This window comes from Podarcis erhardii, assembly GCF_964252035.2.
Source record: "Podarcis erhardii genome assembly, chromosome: 2".
Classification (NCBI taxonomy): domain Eukaryota; kingdom Metazoa; phylum Chordata; class Lepidosauria; order Squamata; family Lacertidae; genus Podarcis; species Podarcis erhardii.
Genome location: NC_138498.1, coordinates 77258696 through 77275764, shown reverse-complemented (window position 1 = coordinate 77275764; position 17069 = coordinate 77258696).

Here is a 17069-nt window from a genome sequence, read left to right as displayed (position 1 = left end):
AACGCTACAATTCGAAAAATTGCTGAAGAAGCCAAATCTACTGCAGATACTACACAGGAAAAATTAGCACCAGTTTGTAAGAAGTTGGACGAACATGAGGCGGCCTTGTCGTTGTGGGAGATGCAGAGGAAGGAGAGGAACTTAAGATTAAGACTGGTCCCCGAAAGTGAAGGGGACAACCTAGTGGACTTTCTCACAAAAGAATTTTCAGAATTTTGGCAGGTAAACTCAGAGGAAGAAGAATTTAAGATAACAGCCGCCTTCAGATTGGGTAGAAGGCAAAACAGAAAGACTCCAAGGGATTGTCTAATAACTTTGAGATCTAAAGAGGAAAGAGATAAAATACTAAACTTACATTACCATAGAACTCTTGAGATTGAAGACGCTTTTGTGCAAATTTATAAGGACATCCCAAAATACATTCTGGAGGCAAGAACTCATTATAAGAACCTGGTTTACTTGCTGAAAAAGAACAATATACCTTTCAGGTGGGAATTTCCACAAGGTCTGTCCTTTAATTACAAAGGAAAGAAAGTTAAAATAAGAACAGTACAAGATAAAGAACAATTCCTGGATAGAAACGAGGAGGACCTTCAGAAAGGAGTCGTAGAATTGGCCTCTGAAACAGATCTTGGAAACCTGACATTTGGACTTAAATCACCAATGGAAGAAGAACAGCTGCAGGGAGCAGCTGGAGGTAACTAACTAAATAACAATGTCTCTGCGATTTATAAGCTGGAACTGTAACGGACTGAACCTTCCCAGAAAAAGGCGTGAGGTTTTTCATATTTTGAAAAGAGAACAATTGGACTTGATTTGTTTACAAGAGACCCATGTGACAAGGGCACATAGAAAATTGCTTATAAATAAAAGATTAGGACAGGAATTTATTTCATCGGATAAAGTCAAGAAAAGAGGAGTGGTGATCTATGTAAAGGAGAAATTGGCCCCAAAATTGATTTTTAAAGATGAACAAGGAAGATTCTTGGCAATTGAGATACAAATCCAAGGAGAAAAATTTCTGACAGTTGGTATTTATGCACCAAATGAAGGGAAGGCAGAATTCTTTAAGAAATTGCATGAGACACTAATGGACTATCTGGATTACAATGTAATTTTGTTAGGAGATATGAACGGCGTGGTTTCTATCAATATGGACAAAGCACAAAGACAGGTGGTCTCTAAGGATGGGAGATTACCTAAGACTTTTTTCGAAATGACTGAAAATATGGACTTGATTGATATTTGGAGAACAAGAAACCCTCTTGAGAGAGAGGGAACGTTTTTCTCTGAGGCACAAATGACATGGACAAGAATAGACCAAATATGGATTACTAGTGGAATGGCTCCAAAGATAAAAAAAGTGGAAATCTGCCCAAAGACATGCTCTGACCATAACGCCGTAAAGATGGAAATGAAACTAACAACAGCTGGTTCCTTTAGATGGAGAATGAATGACACCCTATTTAGAGATGATGAGATTCACAAAAAGGCCCAAAAAACTTTGAAGGACCATTTTGAGATAAATCTGAGGACAGACGTCGATAAAAGAGTGATTTGGGACGCAAGTAAGGCCGTGATGCGAGGTTTCCTAATACAACAGAATTCTTTAAAGAGGAAGAAACAAAATGAGAAGAAAGATAAGATTTTGGAAAAAATAAAAGAAGGAGAAAAGAAATTGAGGTCTAAACCAAAGTCTCATGAGATCTTGAGAGAAATTAAGTTTTATCAGATGCAGTATATGGAATTGATGAATCAAGAGATAGAATGGAAAATCAAGCAAATGAGACAAAGGACATTTGAATCAGCAGACAAATGTGGGAAACTTCTAGCATGGCAATTGAAGAAGAGACAAAAATTGAATACAGTTACAAGTTTGGAGGTGGAAGGAAAGAACATATTTAAACCAAATGAGATTAGCAATTGCTTTCAGAGTTATTTCAGAAGACTATATGCACAAGGGCCGGAAAACGAAGGAGATATAGAAGATTTTCTTAAGAAATATGGATTACAAAAAATTTCGCAACAAAGTATGTTGGTTTTGAATGAGAAAATAACAGATCAAGAAATAGAGGGTGCCATTCAAAATATGCAATTAGGTAAATCTCCAGGACCAGATGGACTAACCTCCAGATACTATAAAGCTTTGAAGGAATGGTTAATACAACCGTTGAAGGAGGTTTGTAATGAAATACTAGAGGGGAAAAAGGCACCTGAATCGTGGAAAGAAGCTTTTATTACACTTATACCAAAGACTGAAACTGAAAAAAATCAGATCAAGAACTACCGCCCTATATCATTACTTAATGTGGATTACAAAATATTTGCTGACATTTTAGCAAAAAGACTGAAGAGGGTGTTGGTGGAGGAGATTCATAAGGACCAGGCAGGCTTTCTCCCAGGAAGACACTTATCAGATAATGTAAGGAATATAATTGACATTATGGAATTGCTGACAGTAAAAATCAATACAAAGGCAGTTTTAATATTTGTGGACGCGGAGAAAGCTTTTGACAATATTTCTTGGAATTTTATGAAGAAGAATCTCCATGGGATGGGGGTAGGCCAAAGGTTTGAAAATGGTATAGGTGCAATATATTCTGAACAAAAGGCAAAGTTAATTGTAAATAATGTGGTTACTGATGAACTTCCTATAGAAAAAGGGACACGGCAGGGGTGCCCAATATCCCCATTACTTTTTATATCAGTCCTGGAGGTTCTGTTGAATATGATTAGGGGGGACCAGCTGGTAAAAGGAATTCAGGTCGGAGCCAAACAATATAAACTGAAGGCATTTGCAGATGATTTAGTATTGACTTTACAAGAGCCAGACACTAGTACAAAAAGAGTTTTAGAACTAATTCAAGTTTTTGGTCAGGTAGCAGGATTTAAGCTGAATAAACAAAAAACTAAAGTCTTGGAAAAAAATTTAACAAATGTTGAAAGAGAGAGGTTTCAAAGTGAAACTGGGTTAATGGTGGCAAAGAAAGTGAAATACTTGGGGATTAATATGACATCTAAAAATGTGAACTTATTTAAAGATAACTATGATAAATGTTGGACAGAGGTAAAGAAAGATCTAGAAATATGGTCGAACCTGAAGCTTTCCTTGTTAGGTCGAATTGCTGTGATTAAAATGAATGTATTGCCCAGAATGTTATTTTTGTTTCAGACATTACAAATTGTGGATAAACTAGATTGTTTCAAGAAGTGGCAGAAAGATATATCTAAATTTGTCTGGCAGGGCAAAAAGCCCAGAATAAAATTTAAGATATTAACTGATACAAAAGACAGAGGGGGGTTTGCCCTGCCGGACTTAAGACTGTACTATGAATCGGCAGCTTTCTGCTGGTTGAAAGATTGGCTACTTCTTGAGAATACAGACATTCTGGATTTGGAAGGATTTGACAATAGATTTGGTTGGCATGCATATATATGGTATGACAAGGTTAAAGTTCACAAAGGTTTTAAAAACCATATTGTTAGGAAAGCATTATACAATGTTTGGATGCGATATAAGGACTTGTTGGAAAATAAAACCCCTAGGTGGCTATCACCAATGGAGGCTAAGGAGGTGAAGAAACTTAATATGGAATCTAAATGGCCAAAATATTTTGAAATTTTAGAGCAAGAAAGTGGCAAATTTAAACTACAGAGTTTTGAGAAAATAAAGTCCAAGGTACGAGATTGGCTCCATTATTATCAAATAATGGAGACTTTTAAACAAGACAGGAAAACTGGTTTCCAGGTGGAGAAATCGAAACTAGAAACAGAATTGTTAGAACCCAATACTAAGAATTTATCAAGAATGTATAATTTGTTGCTGAAGTGGAATACAATAGATGAGACAGTTAAATCAGCCATGATTAAATGGGCACAGGACATTGGTCATGACATCATGTTTGCTGACTGGGAACAGTTATGGACCACCGGCATTAAATTTACGGCATGTAATGCCTTAAGAGAAAATATTATGAAAATGATTTATAGGTGGTACATGACCCCAGTCAAGCTTGCGAAGATTTACCATCTGCCCAATAATAAATGCTGGAAATGTAATGAGACTGAAGGTACCTTCTTTCACCTTTGGTGGACCTGCCCAAAGATTAAAGCCTTTTGGGAAATTATCTATAATAATAATAATAATAATAAATTTTATTTATATCCCGCCCTCCCCAGCCGAAGCCGGGCTCAGGGCGGCTAACAACAATCAACAATCAAACAATCAAATATTCACACATTCTAAAAATATTACATTATAAAAATCAATTAAATGAAATTAATTAATGAAATTAAGAAGGTACTTAAATGTACTTTCCATAAGAAACCAGAGGCATTTCTTTTGGGCATGGTCGGCCAATTGGTGTCAAGGAAGGACAAGACTTTTTTTATGTACGCTACTACAGCAGCAAGGATTCTTCTAGCAAAGTATTGGAAGACACAAGAATTACCTACACTGGAAGAATGGCAGACGAAAGTGATCGACTTTATGGGATTGGCAGAAATGACTGGCAGAATCCGTGACCAAGAGAAAGAGACGGTGGAGGAAGACTGGAAGAAATTTAAAGTTTATCTTAAGAACTGTTTTAAAATTGATGAGTGCTAAAATGTCAAGGGAAAGGAAGATGCAGAATTACAGCTGAAACTGTTTGATGAATTAAGATGAAACTGAGAAAGAAAATAAGTTACAACTTAATTGGAGTAAAGGGTTGCTGAAAAAACTGTCAAATAAGGATGCAGAAAGGGTGAGGTATGGGGAAGTCCGAGAAAGAAGGCTTATGAAAATGAGGATATGAAATTATACTTGTTTGTATGTTTTAGTTTGTTGATGTTTGTTTGTTATTCTGTTTTAAAATTGGAAAATCAATAAAAAAATTATTATTAAAAAAAAGAAGAAATAATATATTGATTTCCCTCTATGCCATTGTCTCCTGCAACATGCAGGCAATTTTTGTAAGGAACCACGGGCATAGCCAAGGGGGGCAGAAGGGGGCAGCTGCCCCCCAATCAAGTATGGTAAGTAAATAAAAATAACTAACTAACTAACCAATTGCATGGCAGATAGCTCTGTTCTGCCCCCTCCCCCAAACATAAATCCTGACCATGCCTGTGTAAGGAACCTCAAACACTACAAGGCAGCAAAGTATATAAAAATATTCTGAATGCGCAAACAAGCATAGTACAGAGGTTAATTGCAGCATGGTATCCACAAACCATTTCTTATCCTGATACAATCTATATTTTCTTTGTAAAATTTCAGAAGGCGAGTTGGTTGTTACAGTATCACCTGTCAGTTCAGATAACTGAAAATCCAACACCTGGGTAAATAATTAGGAGAATCATTATGTGTTAGTCTTAGGTATATTAATCTATACTGAAGAATTATATTTTTCCTACAGTTAAAAAAAAGGTTAAGACCAAGTACTGGCTAATAAATGTGTGTCCACAATATATTACTGAACCTCATTTATTAGCATGGCTATAAATCTCAATTATTTAAGACCATCAGAATCAAAATACCTATGTCTGGCAACTGAAGTTGTTCTGCGTACATATACAACTGTGAATACCGGTAGTTATTTATGCAGGAATTTTTGTACCTCTTCCTCAACCAATGCCTCAGGTTAGTTGACCAGGAACTTTTTAACTTTTAGTAGCAAGTGAAATTTGACACTAATGAAAAGTGTACATTTTATGATTCCAAAGCTGAACCACAAGGTCAATCCCACCAGCTGAATTTAGCAGATTTGTCTTCACTCCTGAGGACAGCAATCAGCCATTGTGATTGTGATACCTGCAGGGATCCCAATTTCAGTGTGATCCCAGAACTTGGGATTGTGATCCCTGCAGTGCCTGTGGGAGAAGTTTAAACTTTAGAGGATGTAGGTTTCTGGCAGGAGTCAAAACTAATTTAGGCGGCTGGATAGTTTTTTCTGTAAAACATTTCAAACCACTTCAGCAAACTACAGAATAAACATACTGAACCGACCTGTTGCCAGAGAAGTCCAGGACCCAGCTATTCAGCTGCAAATAAAACATTTTAAATGTGTTGTAAAGGGCAATTTACAAATGTGACACTAGATGGCGATACTGAGCTATGCAAAATTCAATGTATTTCTCAATTTTTTTTTAAAAAAAACATTTTCACAGCATTTTTAAAATATGTGTGTAGATTCCACTTCTCTCTATGGCTAAATTGATCTATCCAGCAATTGTACCCACCCCTCTAATAGTTCCCTAAGCATTGGGAAGAAGAAGGAAACTGTATTGCTTTTGTTTAGTAGGTGCAGTATGCTTACTCTGCTTTTACAGTCTGGAAAGCACAGCTTCAGAATGTGACTGCAGCTGTAGTGAGTTAGGGAGAAGGATGGCAATATTCTTTTCATAACTGGAGGAGGAACTGGGAAGTGTTCCAGATGCAAATTAAGGGCTATAAGGGGAGCTTGGTCCTCCAGAGCATCAGAGGAAAGGGCACAGATCTGGGCTGTTGTCCATGCTGACTTGATTGTTAAGCTGGGTCACTAATGCTGGGTCACTCAATTTGCAGACAAATTCTGATCCACTGTATAAATGGTTTGTTTATCCTAATAAAAAAACCTGCTTGCCAAAACACACCCATGTGAAGTTCCATTCCTACTACCATTTATGAAAATGCTTTCTAAAGTCTGCTTCTTCAATCTGGGAGATGGGTTTAAAGACTTACACCATTGCCACCTTCTCATATCATGCTGATAAATATTAAAATAACATAACTTCCAGTATTTTGGTTTCTCAATTTATGGAGCTTCCTTCTCCCTTCAAGTATAAGATATCTCTCATGTATCTTACAGAGCAAGCCTATGCATGTCTACTCAGAAGTAAGTCCTATTGAACTCAGTAGAACTTACTGCCTGGTAATGGTTGTAAGGTTACAGTTACAGTCAATTTCAAAGTTAAGGAGTAGAATGAAACAAGGCTAGTTTTATGCATATTGAGAGAATTGTTTAAAAATGCACTTCTACTAGGAAGTTAAACGTGTTGAATACTAGCAGGGTGTGCCTGGCATTACCTAGGAATTCTTAAAAACCAAAAAATACTGGATTTTTTTTAAAGGATAGTGTAATTTGTTACTTTTGATCTTTCACACCAAAAATAAAGTCATGTCTTGGTCCACTGTCTTGATTCAAAATGGTACTCAGCACCCAAGCCTCAGTAAAGACCACTGTCCTCGCTTTGGGAACCCGGATGCCGAGTTTGGCAGCGGTATCTCAAGAGGCAGCCAAATCTATGTCAAAAAACAGGTGAAGTCATGCCAAAGTGACATTTTGGTCTGCCATCTTGATTCAAAATGGTGGTCAGCATCCAAATATCAATAAAGCATGTTGCCCCCACCTTAGGAACCAATGTGCTAAGTTTGGCAATGATAACTATAGAGGAGGCCAAATCCTATAGAGAGCAAATGAACAAACCATTTCCTAAAATATATAGTAGACGTAATGTAATGCATTTGGCTACATTATTCTGCGAGACTCCTGGAGTATGTACTGTATTTTTTGCTCTATAAGACTCACTTTTCCCCTCCTAAAAAGTAAGGGGAAATGTGTGTGCATCTTATGGAGCGAATGCAGGCTGCGCAGCTATCCCAGAAGCCAGAACAGCAAGAGGGATTGCTGCTTTCACTGTGCAGCGATCCCTCTTGCTGTTCTGGCTTCTGAGATTCAGAATAATTTTTTTCTTGTTTTCCTCCTCCAAAAACTAGGTGCTTCTTGTGGTCTGGTGCATCTTATAAAGCGAAAAATATGGTATTTCTTGAAAATAGAAAAGAAAAAACTGAATTAACTAGCTGTAAATCCACTCGTAACGGCAAAACTTTTATCATTTCTTCCACAGAAATCAGATAAGGTTATTTCAATAACAGAGTGGAAAATTAACAAACGTCCTATTCAGTCAGAAGCTACCAAAGAAGCTGCATTATGTGAACTTCTATAAGCAATTGTTGGCTTTTACAAAAATCTTTTATTCAGAATTACCAAATCAGGAATAAGTATTAATAATAATTAATTAATAACAAATCCTTCTCATTAAAATGATTCAAAATTCAGTTATGTTTTAAAGCAGCTAAACTCTTGAGAAATGAAGACATAAATTCTGGAATTTTAAAGTCCTTTGTTCATTTCAGCTTCATTGCCCACTGTGCTATTTTTCTCAACTGAAGCTGCATCTCTAGAATTCCATCTGTTCTTCCTCAAACATAAGTGTGTATACTGTATATACATTTACTTCCAAATCACACTAGTGCTGGAGAAAAATCTGCTGCTTTTATATAGGTTAGTAGGTAGGTAGATGACAGATAGATAAAACAACTCTCCCTCAGTTCTGCAGATACATCTCCACACTTGACAGAATGGATATGTATCCTTCATGTGCACCTGTGTATACACATGTAGTAATTTTCATGTGTAAAATAGGATTATGTGGTGGTATGTCACACAAGAAAGTGAAGCGGAAGAGGGACAAGTATCTAGATTTCTGATTATTTCCTACATACATAAGCTTACAAAAAGTTTTACGAATATTGATTTTTTTTTAAAAAATCAGTCAAAGCACTTTCCTGGGCTTTCATTCGTCAGCTAAAATCACTTGAAAAATTTAACCGGAACTGCCTATCTTCAACGTACTTGCTTCTTATTGTGGTTGGTATTGACACACCTGTTCAGCACATGGGATGGATGAACGATATGCAGGGCAAAATATTTCTGACAATTATTATTTAGCCTGATATTTAACTTTTTAGTAAAATATACATGGTTTCTAAATGTACCCAGTGAATCTTATATATACTTTCTTACCCAAAGTGTTGCAGACTAGTGTATTGCTCGATAAAGGTTGCTCCTGTACAATAAACTTCTTAATAAGAAGAATATTTATTATTAATTATCATCAAACCATTTTTACAATAGTTTTAGTTAAAAGTCAGCTACATGAATTCCCTGGATAGACAGAGCAACTCTATACCTCCTTGCTACTTCAAGATGGAAACCTAGACGTAACATACTCGGCAGCCAGATTTTGTGCTGCTATGATGGACATTCGCCGAAGAATGCTTTGGGTCATGCACCAGACTTAAACTGAAGGCTCATACGCAAGACCTGTGCCCTCTCTTGCACCCTCCCTTCTGTAGTTACTTTTGCAATTGCTTGCTCTTAACTCGCTAGCTGATGTTAAGTTTCCCTCATGCATCCCCCCTTCTCTGAGTCACTCCTTTTATCTGTTTTATTTCCTAAATTACTGTGTGTTTCTATTTTAACTTATGTTGGTCTGTGACCGTAATAAAGATGATGTTGATGAATCTCCTTGTTCTTTTTTAAAAAAACCACTTAAATGCTACATGATGTTAGCAGGCAACAGATAGTAAAAGAAAGAGAAAAGTATATATTTTTATTAGGTATCATTGTGTTCTTTCCCCAAGTACTGATGAATTTCTTATTACAGCTGTCCTTATGGCAACCTCTTTTTCATAAAGGAAACATAATTTCTTGTGTTTTACCTTTTCCTGCTCTCCATTCCTCTTTTCTAATTTAATTGAGGTGATTTTATTTTTAAATATTGTAGTAGAACTTTATTTTCCTGCTATTTTCACACAAAGGTAGGTTAGGTTTGCCATAGCTTTGCCCGTATGCAAAGTGGCTACATGTAAATCTAGAGTGATTTTTTTCTTTTCAATTCTTCTGTTGTTTTTAAATAGTTTCTATTCACTGTTGAGCCCTTAGGATAGGCCTGCCTGAAGTTCAAAAATAAATAAATAGAGGGGCCCTGTAGAGTCTGAGTTCTGAAATTCAGTGGGTGCAGCCTTTGACAAAGCCCTTTCTTGTGTTTTTGTCAAAGCTGCCTCTGCTACTGGTGTGACTGAGACAAGCAACTGGGAAGTTTCATAACTTGGACAGGCTTGTATGGAAGAAGGCAGTCCATCAGGTAACATAATCCCAAACTCTTTGGGCTTTGTAAGTCCTAACCTGCATTTCCTTATGTATTTAATACATTTATATAACACTTAAGTATTCACATTTCTAAGCAAACATTAAAAAAAAAATCCACAGAAAATGGGACAATAAAATGATTTTTAAAATTGTCATAAAGCCAAACATTACCTTTGAATGCCTGCAGGAACAAGAAAGTCTCAATCATGCACTAGAAGCTCAGCAAAGAGGACGTTTGTTCCACCTGTCCTCAACATTGGTTGTACATCTTCTAGTTACCACAATTGTGCCTGAAAATAAGCTGGTAGCTAGTGATGCTGTAACACACACAGCATGGTGCTGGAGAGATGTAGCCCTATGAAGCATGTCCCATCATCTGAGTTGTGTTCTTCTAAGGCAGGCATCCCCAAACTTGGCCCTCCAGCTGTTTTGGTACTACAACTCCCATCATCCCTAGCTAACAGGACCAGTGGTCAGGGATGATGGGAATTGTAGTCCCAAAACATCTGGAGGGCTGAGTTTGGGGATGCCTGTTCAAAGGACTCAACCCTTGCCTGAAGACTCACAGCAGAGGGGTTGCTGGTGCTTGTGCACAGGAGATCATGGAAAGGGTGGTGCAACAGCGTTATGTGTGTTCTGGTGGGTGGGTGGGTGTCCCTGTCATTGGGGATTCATTGTCTCCCTGTGTGTGTGGATGGCATGTGGGAGTCATAGCCACACAACTCCTAATTGGTGGCATTACTAAGGATTCTGAGGGCATGGCTGCCATTTTTGTGGCATTTAATTATTTCCCAAGTGATATCTTTCACTTTCCCCTCTTAGGCTGAGCACATATAGGACACAGTGCTCAGTGTGCTACCATGCAGAATTGCTTGAAAAGTCTAGGAAAGTAAGCACAGCCAGCTGAATGGCCCATTTTTCATACGTCTCCTCTCTTCTTTCCACTGCCACTACAGAACTACATACTGTATATCTGAAATAATTATTGTACCAACCAACCATTTGTTGTTGTTGTGCTGTAATCTATTAGAGGAACATATATTTAGTCTTCCCAAATGTACAGGCTCGCTATTCCAAAAGCTAATAAAAAACATATTTTTTTCCTGGACCTAAATTATGTTTTTTGTTTCCTTTCATGTATTGGCATTTAATTTTTTAATTTGATCAACTCCATATTAGTCATTTTAACCAGACCATAAGAGAAGCCCTGCTGGGTCAGACCAAAGACCTATCCAGTGCAGCATTCTGTTCTCACATGTGGGTGGCACTGTGGTCTAAACCACTGAACCTCTTGGGCTTGCCGATCAGAAGGTCAGCGGTTCGAATTCCCACAACGGAGTGAGCTCCCGTTGCTCTGTCCCAACTTCTGCCAACCTAGCAGTTTGAAAGCATGCCAGTGCGAGTAGATAAATAGGTATTGCTGTGGCGGGAAGGTACAGCATTTCTGTACACTCTGGCTTCCATCATGGTGTTCCATTGTGCCAGAAGCGGTTTAGTCATGCTGGCCACGTGACCCAGAAAGCTGTCTGTGGACAAACACTGGCTCCCTCGGCCTGAAAGCGAGATGAGCGCCACAACCCTATAGTCGCCTTTGACTGGACTTAACCGTCCAGGAGTCTTTTACTTTTTTCTGTTCTCACAGTAGATAACCAAGTGCCCTATGGGAAGCCCATAAACAAGATTTGAGCATAAGAGTAATCTCCCCTCCTGCAGTGTCCAGCAAGTGGTAGTCAGAAACATACTGCCTTTGACTGTGTATAGCAATTGAAAGCTTTATCCTCCATGAATTTGTCTAACACTCTTTTAAAGCCATCCAACTTGGGGCCATCACTGCCTCCTGTGGGAGAGAGTTCCATAGTTTAACAATGGTCTCTGTGAAGAAGTATTTTATTTTGTCTGTCCTCAATCTTCTAGCCCTCAGCTTCACTGGATGTCCACATGTTCTAGTGATATGAGTGATAGAGAAAAACTTTCCTCTTTCCGCTTTCTTCATGCTATCCCTAGTTTTATACATTTCTGTCATGTTACCTCTTACTCACATTTTCTCTAAACTACAATATCCTTAGTCACCTCACCTTGAAAAGGATAATGTAGGTTCAGAAAAGGGGATGGCGATACCTCCCTATGAGGAAAGGCTTTTATTAAGGAGTGCCTGTATATTCAACCCACTTGTGAGAAGAAGAAGAAAAACAGCTCAAAAGATTCACAGCAGTTCAGGAAATATTGAATTAGCTAATGACTACCTACACTTTATTTTAAGATACACACAAAGATTAAGAGCAACACCATAGGCAGCTATTCCTAATTTTGTCATCATATGTTTTAGGGCACCAGCTGTTTCCCTTTTTTATATATATAAAAAAGCATAAAGACTGGATGAAATATTTTACTCATCCAGCAGCAGCAGCAACAGCAGCAACAAGAACAAAATGAATATGCCATCCTGCTATTAGGTGACATAATGAAACGTTTCTTCCCTTGGATTTTGAGTGACTGTGGCGATCACACAGGGTCCCCGGACGTTTCACTGTCTACTGATCCCTGTGCCACCACTTTCTTTCTTGCTGCTACCACCCAGGCCCTACCTGGGACAATACTGAGTCCAGTCAGGGTTAAATTGAAACATAAACTTTTGTTTATTTATTGCAGTTTAACAAGCGTGTGGTTTCATAAACAGTATCAGTCAATTACATTCATGGGGTGCCTATCCAGTCCTATAACTTTCGCTACCTGCTCTCACTCACTAAACCACCTCTCCGATATTTACTTGTCTGCCTAGCCCCTAACTGTTCCTGACTCAGCCTATTTCGTTACACTAACTCAACCTACCCACAACTCTAGCCCAATTCACTCCCAGTCCCACCAACCACCCAACTCCCAACGAACTCACCCTTCACCCCCCCCCCAAGCTGGTTTTATAGTCCCTCTGACTCCACCCCCCTGGGTCCTGACTGGGCAACCTGTTTAACTATTTCACCTCCAGCACTCTCTCATATGTTAACGGCACAGTGACCAGAGGAAGTTTGCAGTAGTTGGCAACCACCAAGAATGTGCAAATGCAAAGACGCCATTGTAAGAAACGGTCCCTTTATATAATTCCCTTTATAGAATCCCCTTTAGTAGTCACAATGGTGTAAAATTGCAGCATCTTGCTGTGAGTATAGTCCCACTGCTAAGGAGCCTGTTTGAACAATCAGCTCTAGATAGCATGGCCAATGATCAAGGATGATGGGAGTTGTATGGAGTACAACCAAGTTGGGTTGGGTGACCCTGTATTTTCCCCAGTTATTTACATAGGAACCAACATTCATTTCCTTACGATGCTTGGAGAATCCTGTCAGGCTGATCATGCAAAAAAGAGGGAAAATATTCTACTGATTCTGACTGTTTAAAGGCCATTGTTGAGGGATTATTCCAGGTCTCTAATTGTACAAGACATTTAATTAATTAATTAATTAATTAATTAGTCCAGTGAAATATGCACATATGCTTTAGTCCCTTTTCTGTGGCTTTCATTCTGTAGTATCAGTAAATAATATCAGTCTTTGCAAATATGTTTCTGTGAAAGCAAGGAATATCAAGTAAGGACATCAGTTCATCATAACTGACGTGAACTAATTTTGCTAATGCATCTGATTAGCAAAAATGATTATGGGTTAATTACGCAGAACTTCTGTTTTGCCATAGGCATAATGTACATATTCAGGAATGACTCTGGAGCCTAGAAAATATGCATTATCTACTTACTTACTTGCTTGCTTGCTTGCTCACTTACTTCATTTATATACTGCCTTGAGTGCTATGGCACTCAGAGTGGTTTGCAATTTAAAGCCAAAAATATTTAAAAGGCAGAAGGCAAAACAATGAAACAGCAGAATCATCTCAGGCCATTTTGAGTCTTTCTGATAGTTGATAGTACAAGCTCCCTGACCTTGGCAAATCCTCTGCTGCCCTTTTCTGTGAGCACATGGTCTTTAAGTTATCCTGGGAAAGCTGTGGGAGAACTTAACATTCTCCTTGTGCTGAAGACCCAAGTGTGCAGCTTGCAGTTAAATAAGCAGCAAAAATAAGCATTGATTGCTTGTATGCCCTTCCTCTCAAAGGAGCCCAGGGCAGCAAAGATCAAAATGTTAAACAAATACGACTTAAAATAAAATAAATCATATTTTGAACAATCAAATCCATCTAAAACATTTAAGACCACATAAAAACATTCAAATACTTTCACATCGTGGCACACAGCTTCCGTTGCAGTAAAGAGCCTTCTGTGAACAGAAGGACAGCACTGGACACAACCTATTGTTACTGCACAAAATCAGGATGTCATGTTACATTGTAGTACAATTTATGCCATAAATTTCCCACATTAAAGCACTGGATGATGAGAAAAAACTCTGTTTTTTTACCTTCAGGACAATTTATATTGTTTTTTTGCTTTTACAAAACTTACTATTTCAGTTACGTTTCAGATAAGATAAAAAAAAAGGGTCCTCTTTATTTGACTAGATCAATAATGTTCAATTGGAGCCAGAAAGCTCACTAAATAATTGCACAGTTTCACCATCTGAAAATGTGCTGCGAATAGCTCAATTATTCATCTCAGAGGATGCTTTGGAGAAGAATGAGGCCATAATACCCTGCCATACCCACTGAAATCTGACAGTGATCCAAGCCCAGAACATTAATTCTGTGAATGGAATGTAAATAACTAGAATAGATTACAACACTAGTCAAACCCCAAGCAGGAGAATTCAGAGATACCTAAGGTTTTGTCTCACAGAGAGAATAAAAGATATGGGTCTATCAAAGAACGCTTCTTCCATTTGCTCATGTTAAATATCTGATACGCATGTAGAAACATGCAACACAAAGCAGATCATGAAAATGCTGCTGATTCTCTGAGCTTGCTTTCCCTCACAGGAGAAAAGACTTCAAGGGAGACAGTCCAACCAGTCTCTGCAGGATCTGCCTAGAGCTGGAAACGAGAGGCAGCTTGGATGGCCGCCTTGAACTTCAGGCAGGTGATGTTGATGAAAGCCTAGGAAGTCACCTTGAAGACATTAATCATGCCGCCTGCCTGGAGGCTTTGGAGCTGGCCCCATCGCGCTCAAGGAGAGAGTGTGTTGCCTGAACTCAGTGAGCAGACAGACGTTTCCTGGCCTTTTATTAATGAATAAAGTAATACATAAATCCAAGCCCAGCAAATGTCTGGCTGCCCACCTGAGTGCAAGGAAACAATTACGCTATAAACAAACGAGATGCAAGATATTAGCTTGGGTCCTCAGTCTTTGTAAGCAGAATTTGGCTCATGGGAGACTTCTGCTGGACAAAAAAGGGGAGAGGGATTTTTTTAAATCATTTCCTGCCCGCCTTCACTGTCATTTCCTGTGCTCTCCTGAAAACCGTACAGTGTAGCAATAGATGGAAGGAACCCTCCCATTTGTGGAAACAACACTGGCTCTGAACCAGTTATCTATCTGTAAAGCCAATATAATTATTCCCATGTCCTCTACATAGGCTGCTGGAATTCATCTTAGCTCCATGCAGGGACTCAGCTAGATTGGCAAAGAAAAAGTGTTTTATATGCGTTGTATATGCATTATAATACTGTGACACCAGATGGTGATGTGGAGTTCTGTTCTTGCCAATGTGATTTCCCATTCAAAGTTTACAATGCGTTTTCCTGAAACACTTCTTTGATGTGTCTAGATCCAGCTCAGGTGACCTGAGACACCAGTAGCCAGAAGACCTTCATAGCTAGAGGTGAGCCATGGAGTTTTTCATTCAGGCCAGCGTGCTCTACCCAGTTTTTAGGCTGCTCAGCCAGATCCCCTTGCCTTGGGTGGATCAAGAGCAGGGGTAGGCAACCTAAGGCCCGTGGGCCAGATCCGGCCCAATCGCCTTCTCAATCTGGCCCGCAGATGGTCCGGGAGTCAGCGTGTCTTTACATGAGTAGAATGTGTCCTTTTATTTAAAATGCATCTCTGGGTTATTTGTGGGGCATAGGAATTCATTCATTTTTTTTCTTTTCAAAATATAGTCCGGCCCACCACATGGTCCGAGGGATGGTAGACCGGCCCACAGCTGAAAAAGGTTGCTGACCCCTGATCGAGATGCTGCCTGAGGTAAGCACAACCACTGCCACTGCTGCAGCTGGAGTAGCAGCAGCAAAGTAAATTATGTAATCAAAGTACAGACATACCTCAAAAGTCGAACAGAATCCATTCTGGAAGTCCATTCGACTTCCAAAGCATTGAACTTCCAACGTGCGGCTTCTGATTGGCTGCAGGAAGCTCCTGCAGCCAACTGGCAGCTGCAGAAGCCCCATCAGACGTTCAGCTTCCAAAAGAACGTGAAAAAACTGGAACACTTACTTCCAGTTTTAGATTGTTTGGGAGCCGGAACGTTCGACTCCCAAGGGATCATTTGGGAGCCAAGATATGACTGTAAACCACAAAAATCAATAAAATCTAGGTAAAAACTGCTTATGCAGTATAAACACCAAGATACGTGATGAGCTTTTGCTGAATTTGGAATTTTTGGTGAAAAGCAAGTCTGGCACCCAGCTTAACACTCCAAGCTTAATTATAACGCTTAACTTGATCCAGGAATTTAGAGAAGTCTATCACCCATAAATTCAGAACACTACAAAAAACCAACAGCAGCACCAGCAACAACCGCCCACCAACAAAAAACCTCAAACAACACCCCAGCCCAGTAATCTGTTCAGCAGCCTCAGTTTTTGCAGCTGGAGTCAGTCAGGACCCCAACTTCCCTGGCCAGGTGGGAGAAGGCCTGCAAGGCAGAGAGCTGGTCTTCTAGGATTTACAGTTAGATGGTCTCTGGCCTCTTCAGCAGTCTCAGCTTACAGAAGAAGAGGCAAGGGCTGGCGCTGGAGGCCCTTGTGGGATCTCTAAACATTCCTCCTGTGAGAAATGTGGTCCAAGGGCCTTATGGGGAAAGGAAAGAGAGGTGGAGTGGCATGGTTGGATGCTTGCTCTTCACTCCCCAGCCAGTCTTGCACCACCCAGTCCAAAGAATGAGTGAAAAGCAAAACCAAATCAATGTAAAACAAAAATAAAAAATGGGAGGGGCAGAGGGCCTGGCTCTCTG